General features: G+C 39.1%; 1 long non-coding RNA gene across 1 annotated transcript; it reads left to right on the top strand.

The window, feature by feature from the left end:
* The first annotated feature begins 30 nt into the window (after window positions 1-30).
* Window positions 31-24,753, top strand: LOC139690753 (uncharacterized). Its single transcript, XR_011701504.1, has 3 exons — window positions 31-220; window positions 9,518-9,730; window positions 24,505-24,753. It is a non-coding gene; the product is annotated as an uncharacterized lncRNA (long non-coding RNA).
* Window positions 24,754-25,899: the final 1,146 nt, after the last annotated feature.

The raw sequence follows: 25,899 nt of genomic DNA, 5'->3' as shown, positions 1-25,899 counted from the left end.
TCCTTTTTTGATCTTCCTTCAAGGATTCAAGGTCACACTGCAAAAAGGACAAATACAAAAATTTAGGACCTTAAAGGAAAGACTGAGCAAATAAGCTTGGTACTGAATGACTCCTTGGATCCCTCATGAATTCAGTGTTTTCTGAGGTTGATGTGATGCATTGCATTATCTATCTGTATTAAAAGCCCGGGTACTATGGTTGCAGAGATTATGCTACAAGGTATGCCTTATTTCAAATTACCTCAATTATAGTAGAATTAATGAAGAATAACTGAAAGTATTTGTGGGAAAAACGTTCTTGTGAAAGTGTCTTAGTGATGTAGGATAAAATGGTATTTAGCACCATGAACAGAGATGGTTTTCTGTAAATACAATTCTAGCTCTGTGCTGATAGTAATTTTGTTGATTAGAAGGGAGATGTCTGGAATATTCATCCCTTGATGGATATTTTGATTGACTGAAATGTTTTATTCAGTTGTCTATGGCACAAAATATGTACACCATGATGAAAACGTGATTACATTCTATGCCCATTGCTGCTGTAAGCAGTTTATGAGTGGCGAGTGGAAGAGATCTGGTAAGCTAATTTGGACATTGAGCATGCTGTCAGGTTTTTCAATCTATTGTTCAAAGCCATTTAAAAAATATAACATATTCAACTGCATCAGGGTCCACATAATTCATAATACGTCAGTATCAGGTTGCAGTCCTTGGGAGGAAGTGTTGAGCCAACTTTTTTGATTGATTGTCCTAAGTAAGTACATTGGTCTTCTAGGGGTATCTAAAGCCAAAATCCTCCAGATAATTTGTATCAAGTGCAACATGGGGTTTGGGACTTTTGCTTCCAAAGCTTCCATACAAATGCATAATGAGACAAAATGTATGTATTCTAATGGAGGAGAGAGGAGATGAGCCAATCATTTTTTTTTTAACATTCAGGAAATTAATAAAATTATTAGTGCTATTTTTTATTGAATTAGTTATAAAAAGTTGGTGATAAAAATGACTTTTAATTAGAATATTTAGCTGTCTCATCTTCTCCAATGCTCCAAAAAGCTACTTCAATCTCTGAAAATCTCTCCCTTTGCCTAATATTTAGATTAAAATATTTTTTATTTTACCAAAGTTGAATGAATAATACTTTGACATTTGAATTAACAGTAAAATATTTCCTTTCCACTGCCCTGAATTTAAATAATCTAAAATATTTTTGAATGGATTAAAATTGACCAAGTGGAATGAGTAATACTTTGACATTCGAATTAATTAATGGAATTGAACAGTTTTCCAAGAATGATACACTAGCAGAACTAACAGATGCTCAAGAGCTCTCATTGAGCTTTCAGGGAAGCAAAAGCCTTTATTTGGGAAGCTGTTGAGGGGAAAGGAAAATACGAGGCATATTCATAAAGTAAGGGCCGTTTGATTCTATTGATATATTGTCTCACACAGTAAGGTGGAACCAAAATATATCTGGCCAAAATTTTAGAAGTAGTTTAATGAGCCTGCAATACGAAACTAGTGTTGATTCTTTGATTCCAAATTTGACCGAATTTCCCCTAAAAAATCCGCCTTCAATCGTCAGCCAATCTTTGAAGTCAAACTGATAAAATTCCCGTTACACGAAACGTTTGAAAATTTATGCGATATTTGTGGAACAATGATTCCCTCATTTTTAGCAATCTTTTTTCTTCAATTTGCATAGTTTCAACGATTTTTCAAATATATCTCTATTTTATACTGCACTTTCAGGCTTCACTTCGTGGCACTGTGTGATGTCCATGTTGAATGAGTTCGTAATTTTCCGCTGACTTTATTTTACGGTACAATCTCTATTTTATATAAAATTGACTCGCTCTTTTTAGCCTAATGAAGTTTAAAGTAGGAAATTCAAAAGATGCCGCCGCCGACTGTCGCAGAGTTGTACAGGGTTCGTCCGGAAAATAAGTGTACTGATTTTTTCCCGCCGCTCCAGGCGCGCCCAGCACCGCTCTGACGGTCTGCGATTGGAGGGGGGTATATTGGCAAGCGACGCTGAAAAAGGCAGTCGGCTCTGAGCTGTGGTGTAGTGAGGAGCTCTGTTAACGCGAACCTCCACGCTCGACCCACGTCACGGAACGCGATGCCGAAGTTTTTGGAGCAGCGTTATTCCATCAAATTTGCGGTAAAGCTTGGGAAATCGTCTACCGAAACTGTCGGTATGATGAACCAGGCTTACGGGGAGTCAGCCATGTTCAGAAACATGATCTTTCGGTGGCACAAGATGTTCGTGGAGGGCAGAGAAGAGGTCGACGACGAACCACGGCCTGGACGCCCATCAACGACACTCACCGACGAAAATGTGCGAAAAGTTCGCGATGTACTGAACTCTGATCGTCATCTTAGTGTTCGGATGATAGCAGAGCAGTGTAATGTGCCAAAAACAATAGTGCACGAGATTATTAGGGAGCAATTACAGATGCGAAAAATTTGTGCAAAGTTGGTGCCGAAAGTGCTCGGTGATGATCAAAGACTCAATCGTTTGGAAATCGCGACACAACTTGCGGATCACTGCAAAAACGATCCACATTTTTTAGAGAACGTTGTTTCGGGTGACGAGACGTGGATCTTTGAGTACGACCCGGAGTCGAAGAGACAAAGTGCGGAGTGGCACACCCCATCATCACCCCGTCAAAAGAAAGCTCGCATGAGCAAATCTCGGATCAAGGCGATGCCCATTGTCTTTTTTGACAAAAGGGGAGTCGTCCACTACGAATTTGTACCTGAACGACAAACTGTAAATGCTGCATTTTACGTCCAAGTGCTCGACAGGCTTCGAAAACGAGTCGCCCGCGTCCGGCCAGCGATCAAAAACATCTGGCGGCTGCATCACGACAATGCGCCGTCTCACACCGCGCTTGTCGTGTCGGACTTCTTGGCCAAGCACGGCGTGGCAACGCTGCCGCACCCGCCCTACAGCCCGGACTTGGCACCACCGGACTTCTTTCTGTTCCCGAAGATAAAGAGGAGTTTGAAAGGAACGCGATACGGGACTTTGGACGCCGTCAAAGAGGCCGTGACGACGTGTCTTCGAGAGGTTCCCGATGATGCCTTCGCGGGAGCGTTCCAGGAATGGGAACGCCGCTGGAACAAGTGTATCGATTCACAAGGGTCCTATTTTGAGGAATATTAGCTTAAGATATGTAAAAGTGTAATACATTTTTTTTCCTGAGCTCAGTACACTTATTTTCCGGACGAACCCTGTATATGTCACTTGGTTTACTTATAGTATGTGCATCTGAAGGGAGAAGTTGCGATCGTTCGCGACTCTGAGAATAAAATCTACTTTTACGGAGGATCCCGGCTCAGTGTGGAGGCGATTGTAAATAGGGTGACACCTAATTTGTGAGATGTACAATATACCTTATTGGCGATTTTAAACGAATGCGCATTGAAATAGACTTCTATTGATATTATAACAGAGACATCGAGGGAAAATAGAGTATTAATGAGGTGTAGGATAAGCTATAAGTTGGGTAGAAAGACCTGAAAGGAATTCCGGAAAGTAATCTCAAATTACACATCTTTCATTAGTTTTTAGAAGGTTATAGCTAGATTTCGTAGCTATCATGAAAGATCTCTTGGACAGAACTCTTTTCTGAAGGCAGCAATTAGCTGCTGGTGCTCTTCTGCCTATAGATACCCAGACGAAATGATTTGAGTTAAGGCAGGTTTCATTACACTGCGGGACCTTTGGAGAGGTCTTATTGCTTAAAGTGTGCAGGTGACGTATTTCTCTTTCCGGTAGAAAATCCACATTTATAATCAGGTCTTATCTCCAACGCGGCGCGAACACGTCATAGTTCGAGGTAAGCTCAACCCTCGCCTATCGAAACCTAACTTCGTGTTTGTTACTGTGGTTAATCCTTGCCAATTTTTGCATGCATTCGTTTGAATAATCCTAGCATGGAAGTTTCATATCCATGATTGTGTAACGTATACATTTCCAATCCCAGTTTATTTGATTCTGCTGGTATGGTATTACTATTAAGTTACCAGCAGTGAATGTGGGAAAATCTTCCTTAAGGTCTTTCATTTGTGTATTTGTACTTGGCAGGAACAACTGCGCTATTTGCTTATCGCTTGGGCTGTGCTCAACACAGAAGAACTCGTTCCATTGGATTGAGGAATACTCGAGGGCTGAATATTGCTGAAGTGCATTGATTCATAAGGATTTTAAGCCGTTATAATTTTGTGAGAATTCTCTTCATACACGGCCCGTATTTATACTTACAAAGTGAAGTGCAGCATACACCCGTATATTTACCGTTGGGTGCATGGCCGCATAAACTTAAAATTATTTATTTGCAGAGTTGAGGAACGACGTAATTTACTTGTCTCCCAATACCAATGAAGCTGTTTTCGGAGATTACTTGTGCCTGCGTTACATGTATCTACCAAGCTTTGGATCCCGAACAATGATATCTAAAATCTGGAAATTTGTAAGCTTTAAGTCCAAATAGCGATCTAAATATATTTTTTTAAATTTCACTGCATTTCCTCCGCATCGTTCTCTCACAAAAATTCACAAAATAAGCGGTTGGCGCATTGAAATTAACAATTACAATTTTTTTATCAGCCCTTTTGTTGAAACACACTGTCTAAGGCATTGTTACTCGGTGGAAGTCTTTCATACTAGACGTAAATGAGGGAAAATTGACTTTGCAGATTCGAATAGAATTTTTATTCTGCACGACCATGGTTTCGTTGCAAGACAACGTCCTCACCACCTGTTGATGTGGTCTTGTAACGAAACCATGTCGTGAAAAATAAAAATTCTAGTCGAATCTGCTAAGTCAGTCTTCCCTCATTAATGCCCACCTCTTTTGGGCTTGGAGTCAGGTTTTGTTGTGGTCCCTCAAATCAATTACTTTTTATTTCAGTGACACGCACTCCGTAATTGATTGGGAGGAGTTTTCCCCATGGTATTACGTTATGTCGGAGTAAATAATCAATGTCGTAGATGCATGTACTACCACGATGACGATAGTAATGATAGGTATATCAACAGTTGCACTATAATATTAATGACGGCGAATTAATTTTGGTCTCTGAAGACGATTGAAATAAGGAAATTAACCGACGGAGATCGTTTTCACTGGCATGGTTGATGTATTCGGAATACCATGTTATCATCAGAAGTACGGGAATGTTTCAATGGCACTCGATGAATTATGCCCTACGATGTTTTCCATGCTAGAATTATGGAGCACATGGCCATTTATTTACTGTATAGTCTCTCACTAGCTGTCTGTATTGATTTTCTAACTTTCTGAATAGATGAATAGAATGATTTGAGGCATCTTTTTGTGGAAGCGATTCATATCAGAAAAGAAAATACGTTGTTCTTCCACATATATTTTACTATTCTTGACCTAGGATTCGACTTACAAATACTGATGATAGCTTTTTAAGTCGAAACCTAGGTCGTAAATAATAAAATATGTGTGGAAGAACAAAGTATTTTCTATTCCGTTGTGAATAGATTATAATGAACGAGGACAGCAATAGAATCAAAGTTTTTCCAGTTCTATTGCTTTGAATTTTCAGTGTTTTTGTCTGTTTCAAGTCAAGTCAGTATTGGATTGTTTTTAAGCCATTTCCAGTTTCATGATCAAATATTAATATTGATGTTTACCTTTGTAAAATATATTATTAGGAGCCATAAAACTTAGAATAGATACAAACAAGTGCAACAAAGTGTCCTTGCATCCTATATAGGTAGCTCAATGAGTTTCTTGAAGACGAATTCACAACCTCAACGGTATTATCCAATTATTTTTTACGCTGTTTCAAGCTTCATAATCACGGTGAAATAAACTTAGCCGTGAAAAAATAAAAATATGTTCGAATTTATTTTCATTTCTTGTAGGTGAAAAAGAAAAGGCCACGCGTCATTTCTTCTGCTTTTTTTACGAGGATAAAGTGAAAAGTTCTCGGCCTGACACAGAAATGGCGTTCTCAATCAGCGAAAATTTATGATTCCTGCCCGGGTGCACGTGTCATTAGTTCGTAAGACAAGTTTCAATTTGTTCTCTCAAGTAGTTTGTTTACAAGTATTGTAGCAGTAGACAGTAAGTGTGTTGAAGTCTAGGGAGATTATGAAGAAAAATAAATTAATTTTTTGACTGAAAATCGCAGTCTGTCATTTTCAGTCCGAGAACTTTTCACCTTACCCTCATATTTGGCGTCTTAAAGTTTAACTTCGTCGCACAAACGATTTTTTAACCCAAGAATATTTTGTTATCATGTATCAGGTTGTTCTTTATTGTCTGGTTTCAGCAGTGCGACTGCTTCGTGACAATTTTATTTTCTCTCTCAATTTGATTTCGCTTGCGTGCGCATGCGTTACGATTGCAATATTAGTTATCGCTGGGAGAAATGCTAGCTCAACCTGGAATATATGGAGCCGGATTTATAAGCTAAGGGATTGAAGAGCCAAAATTAGGTCGGTATACGACTTAATGAAAAAATACCCTTCTGAAGGATACCTCAGAAATTGTAGCAATATTTGTAATTGAAATTGAGGATAGTATAACTGACTCGCTTCAAGCTTATACAGAGGGGTCAGCGATAACTATCAGTCCAGACTCTAAAATCTGACCCAAGATAGTGTATGCATATCATGCAGGAAAGTTCAATCGGAATTCACTCTATGCGGAGAAGGTTTAATCTAATTCATAAGTGTTCATGAAGGTGTAATGTAATTCATCCTACACTACTTAGGTAGATCAGATCACAAAGATAAAATAAGGAGGATAGATTCCAGTACTGATAGATACAAATACTCATTCTTTATCCGAACAATGAGAAATCATAATAGTAAGAAACCGAAGTCACTTAAGAAATATTAAAAATATTGAATTTGCACGTCGGAACAAAATTAAACATTGCAAAGATGTTAGGTATACTTTCAGGTGCTTGTGTATGTTAGTAGGTAGTTTGAGTGTTTGCATGTGTGTGGGGTGTTAGTGTTCTTGCATGAATGTATGCTATGTTTTTTTGTGGATGTATGAATTTTTGGTTTTTGCATGCGGTTTTTTTTTCTATTCTAAATTACGGGTGGTGTCCTAACACCCCCCGCCACACGCCCTTGCGGCGGCTTGCGTGGTATTAAGTAGATGTAGATAAGTGAACACAGTGGGAAGAGGCGGCTGAGATACTTTGAATGGTGGGGAGTGATGGTGAATAAAACCAGTTCACTAATTGAGCATATTTAATGATTTTTAACAAGTAATTATATTTGAGGGCCAAATTCTGCTTGGGGGTTTCGAAAGAAAGAATGTAGGCGATAAATAATAAAACTTGGAAGTTGGACGTTTGCATAAGAATAATGAAAGGAATAGGAATTGACGGTGAACAATGGCGCCTAAAATATAACTGCCAAATCATGAATGTGAAGAATATTTCTCATGGTAGAACTTTGCGAGAGCAATTATGGTCGAGACTAATAAATCAATACATAGAGATAGATGCCCTGGTTTTTTACCCACAGAATGTATACAGAAAATCACGAATGTACACGGCCCAGGATATGTCTGAGGGCAAAATTCCAAGTCCAGATGGCCTCACTCAGCTGGTAAAAACGACTCATTCCTATGGTGTATTGCCTTGACAGCGCTTTCCTTCTCTTGTTTCTCTATCCTCTCCCATTTCACACCCCCTTTACCTTTTCAGAAGCATACGGCGCACCTCGGATATCGCCCTGCCAAAGCGGCTTTCATATCTTTCGCGAACTCATTGTAGAATGAAACGTTGACGAGGTGTCTACGAGGTGAGTCTAACCTCGAGATATTTGAGATAGTGTATGCTTAAGCAGTCCACGGCGAGGGTTATTATTCCTAAATCAGTAACAGACATGAAGGTTTAAAGAATAATTCAAGTGTAACGAAGCCTTAAAAAACGAAACAATGTGAATTTTTTTATATAAATGCGTGAGATTAGGGGAAATATAATATGTACCGATGTACTTGAAGCTAAACACTAAAATGGTGAATCAATTTTAAATTATTCCAGGACATATTTACTCCTCAATGTTTTGGCTCATATAATTTGGCGTGAAATCAATTTTTACTCTTCTAACTTTTGGTACTTTGATGCGAAATGTAAATACGAATGATTCCATAGAGTTACGTATTTCGGTGATAACTCCTAATCGATTCTTTTCTAGTAATTGGCTTGTTAGATTAGTTATACCAATTCATACGTAGAGGTGATTTTGTTACTTTTTCTAGGATATGATGGGTACATTAAAAGTGTCACGTATTAAGAAGGTGAAGTCGAACAGGTATGTCTGGTTTATATTAAGCTTCCAATTCATATAATCGCATTTTGTATGAGGAATAAGATAAACTTTTAAAATTAACAACAAAATTATTAACACGGTCCCGGTTTCATCATATAGGTCTTCAGGTACAAAACTCCTCCAGGATACACGACAATATATGAAGATTAATGCTTGGAGAAAAATATAGGCGGGGGGGAGGGGGAGAGTTGAGGGAGGATTGGATGTGGTTCCGCGAAGTTGGAGAAAGGAGAGGGGTTTTTTGGAGGAATGGGTTGTGGATATGAGGTTGGGGTGGGTGGAGGAGTGTGGGGTGTGTTGTTTGAGCATGGCGCATTCATTGGGGTTGCGCAGAAAGTGGAAGGCTCCAGGGAGGGTGAAAGAGGGGGTAGTAAGGTGGTAGAGGAATGCTATGGGTTAAGGGTCGCTAATGAGGCCCCTACCGAGAGTCGTTTCTACGAAGAGAGCCTTTACTAAGGAGGGTGGCAGAACGAAGGAAGTATTTCTGAACGAGAGATGTAAGGCTCTCTTTTTCGAAGGGAGTCTACACGAAGAAAACAAAGGTAAACAAAGGTCGACCCAGAACGCCCTTCGTTTTGGCAGCTCATACAAAGGAAGTCTTCAAATGCCAAGGGGGCTTTTTCAACTCTCGGTATGAATTAGGTGCGATCGCGGCAAACGATTGTAAAGGCAACCTTAGATAGATGACTATCGGTACGGGCGTAAGAAGAAGCCGAGAAAGGAGAAGCTGGTGAACCAAATGTCTCCTAAATATCTCCGTCAAATTAACTCAGGCCCGCACCGAGAGTCGTCTATCTAAGTTTGCATTCGCGCTCGTTTGCCGTGATTGCGCCTACTTCGTACCGAAAGTAGGGAAAAGCCCTCTTCGCATTCGAAGACTTCCTCAGTATGAGCAGGCAAAGACTCCAGGAATGGGCCTTAATTAATTATTGCTTGAGTGAGTCCATCTGATGTTCGAGTCTCAGCCGTGGCTGGATTCTTGGGAGGGGTCCGCAAAGATAATTACTTTTATTCGTCATGTTACTCAGTCGAGAGTGTCCATATCGATCCGAATATTGTCTTGTTTCTTATGGGGTTTAATTTTGAAAATCTTCAAAGTGTGTGATTGAATCGAGAGTGCTTAATATACTGTGTCCAATTGTAATTTCAAGTGATATTTCTCGTTCCTTTCAGGAACGTGAAGTTGGACGGGTGTTTCGCTAAGGATCAACTCGACGCATTGAAAAAAATCTTGGCTTTCGGGAGGAGTATCAGTCTGAAGCTATTCGACTCTCCATCTTCCATCTTTCAATTTGATTTGCTGCATTCGTTGACGTTAGCACTGTGCATCACATGGGATCTATTGATTGTTCTGGAGGTCAATGGAGCTGGATTCCGCAATACTGGGTAACTATATGACATTTGACCGGGAGCTGGGTCAGTTTGGAAACTCCGTCACGAACCGATGGTGGCGGTTTTAAGTACAAAATGAATTATTCACGTAATGCTGCTCAATAGAAGTTTGAAAATGATTTCTTCAAGGCTAGGAAAGGTGTTTACCGCGAGAACCAGGTGAAGATTCTAATTATTGTCCGATCTTTCGGTATTTTGTAACGAAGTCCTTTGGAAGTTCATAAAATTTAAGGATGATCCGATTTTTCTAATTTTAAACTTCAGCCGTAGGTTTTGTGTATGAATCGCGAAAAAAACAGTATTGTTTAATATTTTTGCAGGATGAAACGTCAATTTGCGAATACCACTTATTGTATCCTGGCCCCTCCTCAAGCATTGCCCCAAAGGCATTTAAATAATTAATCGCGGCTTTATTTTTGCATGTCAAAGTTTTTTTCTCGCAGTTATGAGTAAACGATTTTCCTCGCATCGTATTAATCGATTCTCTTGTTTCAATGGTATATTTTCCTTTCTCAATTTAATTTAGTTTATTGTGGCAACGGGCACATCACGTCATTATCAAGCTCAGAGGAAATCACTAATGGTTCATTTAGGATTTTGATCCAGGCGTCGTGCAATATTATATAACGTAATAAATTCCTGTTTGTTTGAATTTCATAGCAGATGAGATGAATTTAAGGCTACTTCCACGTTAGTTCCTCTACAGCTTTAGCTATAAGAGTGATGACTAAGGCGTGGTGGCCTTTTCATAAAAAAATTTATACTTGCACGCTCATAGTGCTATTTATCTCTCGTAGGTAACGGCATATCGGTTAAATCCGAGTGATTCATCTTCCTTTATTTCACCTCAACTCGAAGAGTTGCTGTGCATTTAATTCATACCGTCCGTTTAAATGCTCTCGAACGCATTTGTAATATTTCAAAGAATTTAAACTTAACTTTGCATTATTCCAGGCAATGGCCTCACTACACCTCTGAAGCAACAACTTCTATGAATTAAAACATCCTTCTGGTATCCATTATTTGTCTATGAGCCAATGCTACTCAGTATTGAATCCGTGATGGGAGGGCGGGGGGAGAATGGTTATTCTTCCTCTATTGAGGCTCGTTTCTTGATATTGATATGATAGGATATTTCTTTTATTCGGTTCCAATATTTTTTTATTGGGAAAAACCCGGAAACCGAATAAATTGTTATAAACAACACGGCTACATTTCGAATCTTATCGGCTCGGTCTTCTCTTTGCACCTCACTCAACTTCGTGGTCAGGGTCTCCCACGAAAGGCAATCCTGTATCCGCTCCTGCCACTTTTGGTTGAATACTCGTATGGGCGTTAAGGTACCAGTTCCTTGTCGTTTTATGCATGAAAGCTGTGGTATTCTTAAAAGTCGAGAGAAGAGGGATCCGAACAAGAGTCACTATTGAGCATATTACAGAGACACGGCAATTTAACAATTAATATTCATTGACGGCCATGGTTTCATCACTTTGTGGCATGATCAGTTGCTAAACCGTGGTAAACCATGGTCGTCAATAAATATTAATTGTGAATTGTACTATCTGTGCCATCTGTACAATGAAGAAATTTCGTTGATTAACGGCTAAAACAGTGTCATATATCAAGAGTCACCATCATAATTAGTCTTCAATCCCAAAATTAGTTTGCCACATATCTCTACTTAATCTTTACTTCGGATAACCAATTAATTGATACATATTTCTTCTTGAAGCAAAAGCGGCAGCAGCAGCACAGGACACACCGAGGAGGAGCGAACTCATTAGAATAAAGACTTGCAATGTTAGGACTATGTAAAGAACAGGAAAATTAGGCAATATAAAGCGAAAGATGGTGGGAGGAAATACATACAGATATTTTTGGGTTTTGCGGAGTGAGATGAACGCATAGTGGGGATTACTGGGGCGATAGTTGTAGAGTAATATACGGCGGAGGAGAAGAGAGGCAGCGAGGGGAGGCATACTATTGAACAAAAAGGTAAGACGAATCGTAACTAACGTAAAGCAAGCGACTGATGGGATATTATTAGAAGTAAAAGCTGAGTTAATGAACTTGGTCATTATTGAGGTTTATATGTCAACAGTTAATCGCAGAAAGAGAGAAATGAGGGTGCATATATGATCAATTAGAGGACAATTGCAGTTGTCCGTGGGTGGAAGCTTTCGATATGTTTGGGGGTTTGTAACGCTCTTGTGACCGAAAGGAGATACACACGTATTGGTGAAGTAGAGGACGAAGAAATGACCGCGGGGAGAAAACGATATGGTTCTGTCGAAGACGGGTAGATCATAACGAGCACCTGGTTTAGACATCACAAAAGGCGTAGGTATGGATGGAAAATGCCCAGTGATTCAGGGAGATATATTATAGTTTGGCGTATTAGATATTAATCTATGTTATGGTCAGGCACAGACTTAGAAAGAGCGTGATAAATTCGTCCAGTTTCCCGATAGCGGATGCGGTCTCATCACAATTTAGTAATAATGAAGCGTCCGATTCAAAATCACTGAGAAGGGTAGACGGTTTAGGGAATGGAATATGGAAGAAAATAGGAATGATGAATATGAGCAGGATTTCGAGAAAATCATGAGGGAGGAAAGGGAGCCGGGTACTGTAGAGGAAAAATGGGCCCATACAGGTACAGGCATACCTGTATCAAAAGATCGAAAACTGCAAGCGTAACCAAAGGTTCGGTAAATTGGAAAAGGACTGGGAAACCATGAATTACGGACGAGGTGGTTAGAAAGATAGATGAGAGGAAGAAATGGAAGAATGCCAACACAAACAGGTAGAAGGAAATATAAAGAGTTAAATAATAAAGTAAGGAGGGAAACAAATGGCGGGTGGAAGACCCAGGGTGAGGATATAGAAACTTGCAAAGGAAGGGTGTAATTGGGTCGCTATGCAGGAAGGTGAAAGCACTCAGGAAGTAAGGAATAGAAAATCCCTGGAAACAATGAAAGATAAATGAGGAGATTGAAGTCTTAATAAATATGAGAATATGATGTAGATGAGGAAAGGTTAGATCCAGATATAATTGATGGCTGTGAAAGGGCAATAAGGTAGTTAAAATAATTTAAATCAAATAAGGCCATAGGGGTAGACAATATTCGGAACTACTTAGGGGTTTAGCAATGTGAGAGGAAGAGTTTCTATGGACTAATTCGTAGCCTTTAGAAGGGAGGAATTTGGACGATTTCGTCCGATCAGTGTTAGTTTCAATTCCAAAAAAGGGAAAGGTAGGCATATGCAAGGACTAAGGGGAAATACATTTGATTTGGCACGCAGCTAATGTGGTTCTCAGGATCATCAATAAGAGGAAGGAGAGCTAAGGAAATGAATATTTAGGTGGTGATCAGTTTGGGTTCAGGAAGGGAAGAGGCTCACCTGATGCCGTAGCTGTAATATTGTTTCGTAGATTTCGAAAAGGCGTTTAATAGAGTGAAGAGGATAGAAATGAATGCATTGCAGAAAATGGTGAATTGGAGGGATAGGAGACTTATCCGCAAACTATGCATGTCTCTGACTGCTCAGGTGTGGAGGATGGACAGTCCAGATGGGCGGTATAAGGAAGAGGAGTAAGACACCTGTGCTGATAAACATGTATGTGGAGGAAATAGTTAAACAGTCATGGGAAGAACTGGAGATACGAATGAACATCGGTGGGGAATTCATAAAATCAATTAGTTAGCTTTGTGATCAAGATTTAGTTTGTCAGTCAGCCAAGGGGTTGTGAGCATTGCTGAGCCTTTTGGAAAGCCAGTTCGAAAGTATGGGATGAGGATAAACGCAAAAAAACGAAAGTTCTGCAGTTTTCGAGAAAGAGGTATGCTAAATTAAATACTAAAATTGGAGCTCATGAACTAGAATAGTTGCAACAGTTTACGTATCTCGGAAGTGTTTTGGACCAAAATGGTCAAAGTAGTAGGGGCATAAGGAGAAGAGATTTCCTTCCCACATGACCGCATGGGACTGCCATTAAAGAATGTAGTGCTCTTTACAGTATTACTTGCCCTGCTTTGTTTTCAAGTTTTTCCTTCCATCCCTCGTCTCTCTCTGTGGGGGAGGGACTGTCTGCCTGCTGCGGTGTGGCACATTTCCCTATTTGTGTCGGGGCGGAGGCCATGAGTTGCATGTCCATGTGATAGTAGAATTTCCCCTTTTTACTTTTCAATTCTAATTTGCTCGCTATTCGATAGATTTTTACTACATTTATAGATGCATGTCTATTTTAGTTGATAGTATATGTATTTGCATGCGTGTAAGTTAAAAATGTTATCGCATGAATATATTCGTCGCTATGGTGGTGGGTTTGCATAAATATGTTGATTTTGTGTGTGGTGTTATTCTCTCTTACGGGTGGTGTTCCAAAACCCCCAGCCGCACGCCCCTATGGCGGCTAGCGGGGTAATATTGTGGATGAATTGCATCAGGCAAGTAAGATTTCACAAGGAGGAGGGAATTAATGACAGTGTAGTTGAGTAAGGATATTAAGAAAAGGCTTGTGAAAACTTTGATATGGAGCGTAGTTATGTACGGCAAACATGGTGATTGAAGCGGGATGATATGCGTAAGTTGGCGGCTTTTGAAAGGTGGCGTGGAAAAGGATGAAAAAAGTGAAGTAGGCAGAAAGAATAACAAACGAGGAAGTGCAAGGCGTGGGGTAGGAAAGAGGATTGTTGGGATAAATCCAATGGAGGGAGGAAGATGGATTCAGAGCATTTTGATTGATGATGGGATGCGGAAGGATGTGATGGAGGGGAGAACGTTAGACAAGCGAGGAAGGGATAGGAATAGGGTAGGCATTTTGGACGAAATTAAGGGAGGAAGTAAGTTTGCTGGATTGAAGAGTAGAGTGCAGGTTATTATTTGTTAGGAGAAGCAAAGTAATTGTCGTAGTACTGCCCTGTAGCCTATGTTCATCGAAAATTTTCCCAAACCGGTAGATTACCAATAATAATATAATAATTTCTTCTCTTTGACATCCATCATTTCTTGTTTCATACATCCTATGCGCGCTTCCTCTCTAGTTCATCTGGTTTACTTTTCTCGCGACGACTAATTTCAACAGACCATCGCGGCTTTATGCCCTGTGGGATCATCCCTTCCTCTTTTCAAAATTTTGGTTATACTTCTCTCTTTTCCTTAAATTTATGGAATGTCTTCGTTAGTTTTGCCATCCGTCGATTTGTTTCTCACTATTCTCATCTCAACGCCACATTACCACTCTTCTCTACTCTGCTGTGGCCGTTGTCCATGCCTTATAATTGAGAAGCACGTCTTAAATCTAAGCTTTAATGGAGTGTTTCCTTTCTTCCAAGCTTGTATTTCGGGGTGTCATGAGACTGTGAATCTAGCAGGTTGCCTTCTTTTCATGGGCTATGCTAATCATTATTTCCGCCTATAGTATTCTTCCATTGTTGCTGAATCTGCTTCCAAACGAAATTATTTTTACTCTCCCAGAGTTTGGTTCTCCAGTTAAATATATATATATATATATATATATATATTGCTTATTACTCATCTACCTAGCATTATAATAAAATTGTTTTTATCTGCAGTAGGTACTTACTTTCACCTTCTTTTAAGTTAGGAAGCGTCTTCTTTAGATTTCCTTATTTCTCAACCAGAACAGCTATATCTCTGAGGAATTCAGCATCCTATTTTTTTTCTCCTTGTGTGAGCACTTACCAATTATCTTTTATGATTTCTTGTGTTACTCGCCCGATGCCAACTATGAGGAAAGATTGGTATCACATCCATGCCCTGCTGCCTTTTTATTTTTGGTTTTTCACTGCGAGATCAGATTTTATTTCATAAATCTTGAATGTATTCTGTCGTTGAACCACTTTTCAATCAAGATTATAAACATTATAAATCTTTCGAAATAAGAGCCTTATTTTTATTCCAGTCGTACGTTTACGAATTCCTCACGGTATGAGATTAAATTTGCTAGCTCAAGGGGATTTCTTCTGAAATAGAGATCCTTTGTTCCACTCTTTGTGGTGGCTTACCGGAAACATTAAGTTTTGAACTAAGGTTGTGAAATTTCCTGAAAGTTATATTTTTATGGTATTTTAATGCGCCAAAGAATTTAAATGCTATTCCTTGCCATCAGTTCCAACAACTTTACCTAAATATATTTTCTTCAATGGGAAACGTAAATAATTGTGACCGAGAGATAAATTCCTTTAACCCGTAAAATAAAAGTTTCAATAAAAAAACACATCCAATCATTTTTGTTTGACGTTAGAGTTGGAGACTTCCCAACGTAAAGAGGCCTTCAGCTCACGAAAGGCAACGGAAATGGAAGTTGCGGTGCCCTCAAGAAGCATACTCACTCAGGAAACTTGAGGGAGTTCATTCCACCTATCGGGTTTCAAATCAATGCCGATTCCCCAGCCGGTCTCTGAGCACCAGGTAATATGTGAAGGAAAATAGGTCTGGGGATATTATCTCAAAATCCATTCCATTCCAGCACAGTTTTATCTTGTCATACCGTTTCAAGTCGTGAAAGGGATAAAATCCGAGGTATTCATTCGGTTCCTAAGCACATACCTTTACTGACAGGCATATTCTCAGGAAAAGATTTCATAGAGACTCAGAAAGTATATTGACGGCGCCCACTGTCGATATAATAGCTGAGGGCGTATGCTTAACCGCGAAGAATACACTTGTACTCAGAAATGGGTTTACGTCGCTGGTTACGTGAATGAAAAGTCAATAGTAGAACATGATTTCGTTCACGTTGCCCAATTGCGAATGTTTATGGAGAATCATTGGGATAACTGATTCCTTACTCATCCCATGTCTCTATTATAAAATAAGTATTTTGAATTCTCTGTCATTTTTTAACGTTCCAACTTTTCTTACTTTCTAACTTTGCCCAATTTGAGTAATACTCTCCCAGTAGTGAGGCCCTATTTGTATGGGTGAGCGATTGTTTTCATGAGTGCTTGGGAGTGTGTTAGCTTTGTGTTTGTCCCTGGCGCGGAATTTATTCCCATAAACAGTCATGGATAGCGTATATCTGTTCATAAACCCAGGTATCCTTAACGGAGTCCCTTTAACCCTGTGAATGACCCCAATTGAGTTTGAGTGTTTGAGTCGGTAGTTGGTCCCTGGCGAGGAATTAACATTCCCGCTAACTCCTGCAGTAGGGTGTTCTAGTTGAGAGGTTGTGATTGGTCACTGTCGTAGAATTCTTTTCCCACAAACCATGACAACAAAATTGTGTTTTAATTACGGGACGAGTGGTGCTAACCTACAGGTATTACGGCTATAGGAGTTTTCATTTTATTTTATTAATCATTGGCATATTTACGACGAGTATAACCAATAAAAAATCTACCCACGCGACATGCGTAACTTGGCCAGTGATGAGGACTGGGTTAACGGTTCTGCCATCTTTCAGTAGCACATATAGTATACGCAATACCTCTCAAGCCGCCGCCAGGGCGTGTGGAGGGGCTTGGGGCACCGGTCATGCATGTAGAAATGTTAGTCCATACATGCTTTTGAAAATATAACTGCTAATAAACGAGACAAAGTACTCGTGCCCGTATGCATGTACGGGCTCGTACATCAGTACACCAACAACAACTCGGACAAAGTACTCGTGCCCGTATACATGTTTATGCATATATCCATCATATAATAATTGCTGTTTTGGACTAAATCAGGCAATTTTATTCTTTTAATCTTGTATTTGGGCGCTTGAGTTTATTTTTTTAGGATTGCGATCCACGCGAGGGATATTGCTTGAATGTATTGTTTACGGTGTTTGTCTCTCTCTTATTTCATCGTGATGGTAATATCTACCAATTTAATTTGGTGCTATAATTATTCCCTCGGTGTTACAAGAAAACTTAGTTGTTCTATACCTTTCTAAAGTTATAAGGCTTATCTTCTCTCTTCGGGAATCGAGAGGCTCCCAACCTAATTCCTCCGACATACCCGTCACGCTTGCTCTCTTCTCGTAGCACTTTTTAATCAATCCTGCAGATTTTCACTGAACCTTTTCCGATTTCTGAATCAAAGTTTTCTCCCGTGGATTCCAAATGTGTGTCGCTTGCTTTAAATGTGGCCAAACTAAATCATAGTATCACTTCTCTCTTAATTTTTCATTGTATTTTCCAGCAGCCCGTCTGATGAAACCCATCTTCTTTCAGGCTAACCCATCGCTAGAGTAGTATTAGGAATCGTTTGTTGTACCAATGAAAAGGAACATAAAGAAAAAAAAAATAAAAAGTTATTTGCTCTACACACCAATCGATTTTAATATATATTATTAATTAGCTTACTAGAAACCTAGATAGTGCCTTCCAAGCACAACACGAGTGTGATGGTTGTTGGCCATGACTTAAACCTTCCGCACATAAATTGGGACACCAGCTGTATAAGCATGAATCCTGATTCTAAATAGTCAATTTTATCTTTATTTATTTTTTTACCGTTGGAGTGAAGTAAGCTCATTACCTCTAAGTATTGTGCTAACTCACGAAAAACATTAGGAGCATCTTTGTCATCTCCTAAATCATTATAAATAGATGTCGTGTTTGTTGGTATTGAATCTGAGGTAACCGGGAGTCTTGGTCTTGAATCACTCACTGCATCAAGTGGTTAAGAAAGCATGAGGAGAGATCGAATTTTAGATTTTTTTTTAGCCATTATTCTCCTCGAAATGACTTCACATATGTACGAAAATAATGGCATTAGGGATAATAAGGCCATCTTTGCCGAACGAAAAACAAGAGTGGAAAATATTATTAAGCTGAAAAGAAAACAGCGTCTTTTCGAATAATTCAACTTCTATGAATGCACGGAAATATCTGTGGATTCACAGAATTGAATAAACTGGAAAACAAATGGAAGACTTTTTGACGGCATGCTTCATAAAGAGATTGAAACAACATGCAAGTGTTTCTTAGATACAGCGCCCCGTAAAATTGATACTTTTATACCCACCAAAGTAAAACATTTTAATTGAACCTTTATTCTAGTGTTAATGCCTACTGCATGACCTAATCTCCACGTTCACGCAAGCTCCATCGCGCCTCGAAATCCATATCGTTTTGCCCCGTGTTGATTGCTTCACTTTCCTCATTACAATCGACCCATTTCCTCAGATAGCTTTTTCATTATCAGGTCCATAAAATCTTACCAAACGCTTAATGGTTTCATCTGCCAATTTACTATTTCTGAATGAGTTTCACAGCATTACGTAGTGGATAACGTGTCGAATAATGTATTGTTCACTTCTAAAAAACTGTTTTCACGAGCGTCGCGTATTTTCTCAGATAGAGACGACGGATCAATATATTTTTGTTAGTTCTAATTTTTGATTACCTTCCGACCTCTGTGTATTGATATGAAAAAATAAATGCCCGATTCGTTAATATGTGAATATAATAAATACTCTACTACTATGTGTGTGAGATGTAATAAAAAACTCAGTTTACTGAACAAATAAAATTCATCCTGCGACTGGATTGCCTCTTAAGTAAGAAAATGAGAGATGCACATGATTTGAAGACCAGCATCTCTAGCTAAATTATGGAAATAATAGGTATGGAAACTAAAAAAGAAAATACTAATTATCATTGCAGGTACTCATGTAGCCAGCCATCATCGATTACAAACCGGATTTTATTCCCCGCAGGATGGAGCTAAAGATACGAAAATACACAAAGTACCATCCCACTGTTTTGAGTTTAGACGTTAATCAGTTATTTGCCATTTTTGCAAATGTACTCACGACATCTGGATAGAGTATTAGAAGTTCCATGAGGCAGTACATTTTCAATTTATCTATTTATATATCCTGCAAGCCACCGCTAGGGCGTGTGGCAGGGGGTGAGTACACTCCAGATTAATTTTACCCGAAAAGGACCCTACCGCGGTCGAACAATATTATTATGATCGCCTATCGTTCGTGGAAAAAATCTCATCTTAAATCTATCTGTTCTGTCCTAAATCTCTACAATTTTAGTAACATGATCTCTCCCACCGTAGTATGATGGGGGTAATAATATATTTTCAGCATCACTGCTAAAGAGACCTCCTCCTAATTTATGCTAGAGCTTCCATCTGTAATTTAACCTTCGCTCCGTTAATTATTCCCAGCCTAGCTGACCTAATACTTTTGATACGCTACTAAATTTATCATAACAACGTTCTACAAATCTAGCTCCTCTACGCTGCACACAATCCAATTCGGCAATTAATCCAACTTCGGGAGGATCCCATATACTTGTAGCATATTCTAAAAGAGGCCTAACCAACGAAAGATAACATTTGTCTTTGACCTTTTCATCACATTTACCTCGTAATCTTCTAATATATAGTAATTTTTTGTTAGCTTGTCCACATATTCCCCGTATGTTTCACCCAGGAGAGATCGTGAGGGTGGGTAACGCCTAGTTATTTAATTGAGTCGGCACATTCCATTTCGGTGTTCCCAATGCAGGAGGCTTTCTGGTGGGAATCGCTCTTTTACCAAACATTTATGACAACGCACTTTTATTAATTTAATTCTAATCGCCAAGTGTCGCACCAGCGTAGTAGTAATGCATTAAGTTCATCAGACAAAGCTGCTGTGTCTTCAGGATCACGGATATCACGGTAAACCGCGGCATCATTGGCAAATAAACATATCTTACCAGTGGCTACGGATTCAATGTCGTTATCGTGAAGTGGGAATAAAAGAGGTCAGATAACACTTCCCTGGAGAACACCTGAAGTAAACTGCTGCATTTGAGCTAACTCCGCCTATCACTACTCTTTGAACCTGACCATTCAAAAAGTCTTTAATCCAACCCCGGATATTTTCATCTATGCCATATGCTTCTAGCTTTGCGAGTAGTTTACTATGGGGTACTTTGTTGAAAGTCTTCTTAAAATCTAGAAAATTCGCGTCCACTGGAACATTGCTCTCTCCCGAAATAAGAATATCATGAACAAAAAGTGCAAGTTGTGTTTCGCAGGACGCTCACATGATGTAGCCTTTACCTTTTTCGGAATAGGAACTAAAACTGATCTCACGAAGTCTTCCGACCATATTCATTCCTCATAGTAACTACGATACAGTCCATATAGCCTCTTCCTCCCACGTTTTCCTAAACATTTCAGTGGCTCCGCAGGAATGTTATCTACCCCCACGGCCTTATTTAGTTTCATCTCCCTTAATGCGTTTTCTATCTCATCGTGGAGTATGCCTGGACCTAAGCTCTCTTTCTCTACGTCATGTTCCTTTTCTATGTCTAACTTTGTTGGTCTTAAGTTCTTTACTATATAGTTCTTCTATATATTCCTTCCATCTCTCTTGGATCTTTCCTGTGTCAGCTATTATCTTACCCGCCTTAAATCTAACTGTTAGCATAGATCTTCCTGTCTTACTTCCCGATAAAGATTTAACTTTGTTGTACAGCGCACCAATTTCACCCTTCCTCTGCAAACTTTCCATATCCTCAAACTGCAGCATCGACTCGTAAAAATTAATGGGCACTCTAAGGGTGTTTTAAATTTTGATGATAAACATGAATGTACTCAAGAGGGATGTCAAAGGAATATAGTTGAATCATATAATTTCAAAAGTAAGCTAATGGACGAAACGGTTTGAAGCAAAACGTTGACTAATAACTGCAACAAAAACATGTGACGAGGAAAATGACGCGACAATATAATTGTATACCTACATTTGGCTCACAGCTTGAGGAGTTGCAAGAGTCCATTAAATAGTTTTAGAAACTTGGCTATATCCTGAAGGCGCGAACAGGCTGCACCAGCCTCGAAAGCTTAAACCTTCAAGTATGGTTCTAAGGGGCCCTGAGTGAAGGAACGCGTAACGTACGGATTTACGGTACCTAAGGACTAACGCATTTATTCATTGTATAACTATCGTGTGGAAGTAAGTTGTTTAACACGATTTTAATTTAGTAGACGAGGTGGCGAAAGACTAAGACGGAGAGAATTCTTTGAGTCAACATGGAGAGTATGAGATTTTTATATTGCTGTGTCGGTATCCTAGCATATATTTTTTAATCAAAGCCCCCAAATGTGAACAAGTGGGGCATGAGTTGAAACTGTAGTTATTCAATAATCAGTGTTATCCCATTCGGTAACTTTTTGGATCTGAAAGACGCCAATTTGAAATAGTATAAAATGGTAGGCAAAACTTATAAAAGGTTGATTTTTCGCGAGAGGAATCATTAATTTTCTAATTGGGAATTTTATGAAGCATTAGGAGGGTCAGTGAATTTAAAAAAAGCAAGCGACAAAGGCAAATCATTCGAAAAAGAGTATATCACTTAAGGAATTCCAGCGTCATAGGGCAGAACTCAAGGCTAGAAAGTGATTTCCCTAAGGGCCATAAAAGCCGAATGAATTGAAGCATGGCATCAAGACAAATTACGCTGATGCCTTCCAAACTCGTAGCTGCTTCCAAAAGGATAACAAACTGAGTTACCATAGGCATTTTTTTACATTATTCACTTTTGCATGCATTTTCCACCTCTCCTGCCGAACACTTTTCTCTGAACATAAATAAAAACATGCCATCATCAAGTAAACGGTAAGTATGAGATTGAAGGCACAAACTACATGGCTGTAACTTAAACATAATTGTTATTTTGCGTTGTGAATTGCTTAGGGTTTCATGACTAACCTCCGATTAAACTTTATCATTAGCCTCATGGGGTCCATTTGATGCATGTAGAAAAATTTACCACCTTGAGGAATAACCAGTTTTCATTAATATTCCAAATTAAATGTACTCGGAACTTGGGGGCCAATGGAAAAATCACTTTCCTTTTCAAAGTGACTAGCCACTTGAGAAGTACTACTCTTAAATGAGTCTTAAACATATCATATAAACATTTCTGAATTCCTTTCATTTAATTAAGTCCGGTGAGAACGGTTGGACAAATTCTTGAGTGATACGGACGTGCATTAGAAATCTACTAGAATTTGCTAATTGAATTGTAACTTAGGGAATAGGGAGTCGAGGCATCTTTTAAGAAACACTTCTATCTATCTTCACCGTATGATACGCCGTCCATTGCTGTCATATGCCTGCACTCTCGTGTACTTATGGTGGCGAATTATGACACCTCTGAGAGAATTTTCATTTAGCTCGTAGAGGTTGAAGAGTGCCATAATGGACACTAAAACCGATGCTCGCCTCTCGTTATCTCATTATGGAGAAGCTGTATGAGTAACCCGGTCTGTTCTCCATCGGCGCATATGTATTGCCAATGGTATCTTTGTTCGAAAAATTGCATCTTTCCTCGTCAGCATGAATAGTGAAGTTTTCCACTACTCATTGGGAGATAAGAATTTTTTAAGCATTTACGTTTTTGTAGTACGCTGCAGTATTATGGAAATATTTTCACACGCGCTAGTAACTGTGTGACGAATTGTTTTTTTCATCGCTGATTTTATGAGACCCAATGAATTTACTCTGTATTTGTTCGATTGTTTTATATTTTCTTCCTAAATGGATATCAATCGGCCATACAATTTGGATCGTTGCAATTCGAAACTTCTTCTTCCGTGCCATTCCAAATTTGTGTCAATCCATCAATGAACTGAAGCCATTTGCCCTCCAGAATACCCATTTTTGGATTTACTTTTCACACCACCTTTGGTACTTCAGTTAGCAGCCCTCATTAATACTCATATGAGATATAGGGTTTCACGTGCCTACTATTCCCTCATTCAAGTTTTATCACTCGATCCATTTTATCAGACTCACACTCCAATGCATCTTTTTGATACTTATTTTCTTTATTTTTTACATGAATCAATTCCCATGTATGTCTTCTAAGTGCTTGCTTCCTCAATGCGTCGCTGTCAAAATCTGGAATATAGTATTTTCCTCCTGTTTCGTTGAATGAATATAGCGGACGATATTTATGTGTTCTATGTTTTATGAAGTGCATAGCGTCAAGATTTACCTAAGTTATGTAATTCCAGAGTCCATTTACGGGTTCTAACTAAATCCCTCGTGAGCTTTCCGTGATCAGTATGGATTGAGACCTTTCTGGTCTCCTGTTAATTTTTTTAAGCAACGTCTGCGATATATCAAAGAAATAGCACATGATTCCTTTACCTTTTCACCGAGGTGGACGTAAGGAATCAATTGCACCCAAGTGGAGACGACTGCTTAAAAATTGTCGTCTCTCTTCGCAAGTTGACTCAGTGCACATAAACGGCGGTTTTGTTAACAAATTCCCTGACCCTCGAACGTATTCCCCCAAACCCCACTTCCCTTTATGCGAGTAGAAATGTACCCATCCACCAACTCTCGCACTTCGCAATACACAATTCCTACCCACCAAGCATGATATTTCCTAATATCTTACCACTCATCCAAGGAAATCGAGAAAGATTTTCCACTATTAGCACCATTGGTCCTCTTTTTCAGTGGTTTTCAGGAAATAGAGTGCCATTAATTCAAGTTAATATATGGGCATGAACTCTTGGGTGAAAGGAAGTAGCATCGGAGGTTATATTGTTTACGCATCATAGATGCGTAAGTAATGGTAACCTGAGGGTGCTTTCAGCTCTCTACATTTATGTCATTCAATTACTGATGTTTGTTCTTCAACTCGTCTATACCTTTGAAATTGTTTTACATGATATGTAAAAGATGCATACAGAATATCTGTTTCCCCAAATGAAATTTTAAATGTGTTTGAATAAATTTCGATCTTACAAGGGTATGTCTCATTATTTCGATTGGTTTACAGATGGCAGCGATGAACTGCGACCAATGGCGGAGGCATACTTACCAAGGAGATATGAAGACGTGAGGAATAAGAAAAGATATTATTAACTAACAGCTCACTAGAAAATGAGCGAGTAAAAGAATATCCTCTATGGCCTCGTAATTTCATGAATCCTTATGTTTGCTTTTATGCAACACAAAATTCTTAATTCTTCGGAGGAATCCTCTAACATTTTCAATCAGTGTATTTTAATTTGTATTGATAAAAGTACATGTCTAAGATGTCTGTAATGTTGTAGTACTAATAAAATATTTTTACATGTAAATTTCCTAATAAAATCTGTACGAGAAATTTCAAAGGAATAATATTGCAGCCAATTTTTTAATATTGAAATATTCAGTAATGATAATTTGACTTTTAAATTTTAAGATTATAATTGTTTCCCTCTTGAAACATATTATTGCAAATACACGGGCCTATAAGTACGAAAACATTGTGCACTTGGAAAAGTTGTACGATAAAAAAAACCCACGAAATTCAGCATGGATGAGAAAGCTCTACATTTATTACGTTAATCATAGGTAACGTAGAGGTGAACAGGGGAATTTTTATCTCGATAAATATTTACGAAGAGTGAATTAGAGTTTGGTGCCATCTGTCGGGCGAAAATATTCGCGAATTCGAGCGGCAATGTAGAGAGCCGCTTGAGCGCGTCGGCAGTGATGAAAGTGAAGGCATACGCCATCTACCGGAATTGATCGGAACTAATGTCCCGAAAATTCCACCCGGCCCTGCAAATATTTTTATGGTACCAATTAAGGTAATCACATCAGCCTCAGGACAGCAAGATAGACCAGAGAACACACCAGTTTCGGTCATTTTTTTGGAAATTTCCAAAAGTTTTTTCGGCCGCCCGCCCCGGCGGCCGGCAAAAATCGGCCCGAAAAAATGAAATATGTCCCAAACTTAAGTGTTCTCCCGAGCCCTAGCGTCGTCCTGAACGTAATACAAAAACCACTCGCTAAGTTTCTACCCAGAGAAAAAAAAATTCAACGGAAAAAAAATTAAAAAAAAGTCACCCTAAAAAAGAATCGAACCAAGCTCAGTTATTATCACAACCTATAAACCACTGCTTGTCCCACCCGTCTAACCGAGTTCTTGTGATAATCCTTGTCCCATATAATATTTAACGTTGAAAACTCGACACTTAGTCAAATTTTTGGAAATATGACCATGATGAACTCAGGTGCCGACAGGTAAGGTGTAGGCCCCACTTTTCATGAGCTGGCCTGCCTCGGCAGGGAGGAAGACTCTGGACTTAGAATATGTCGACGACGGTGGGAGTTGGGAGAGATAAGACGAACAGCAGGTCGGCAGGCTTATGAAACAGAAAATGGTACCCAGGCATGCCGTATT

This window comes from Hetaerina americana, unplaced genomic scaffold (genome assembly GCF_022747635.1).
Source record: "Hetaerina americana unplaced genomic scaffold, ioHetAmer1.1.p SCAF_3, whole genome shotgun sequence".
NCBI classification, from domain to species: domain Eukaryota; kingdom Metazoa; phylum Arthropoda; class Insecta; order Odonata; family Calopterygidae; genus Hetaerina; species Hetaerina americana.
The sequence above is the reverse complement of the archived record's forward strand: the minus strand, read 5'-3'. Positions and strand labels throughout refer to the sequence as shown.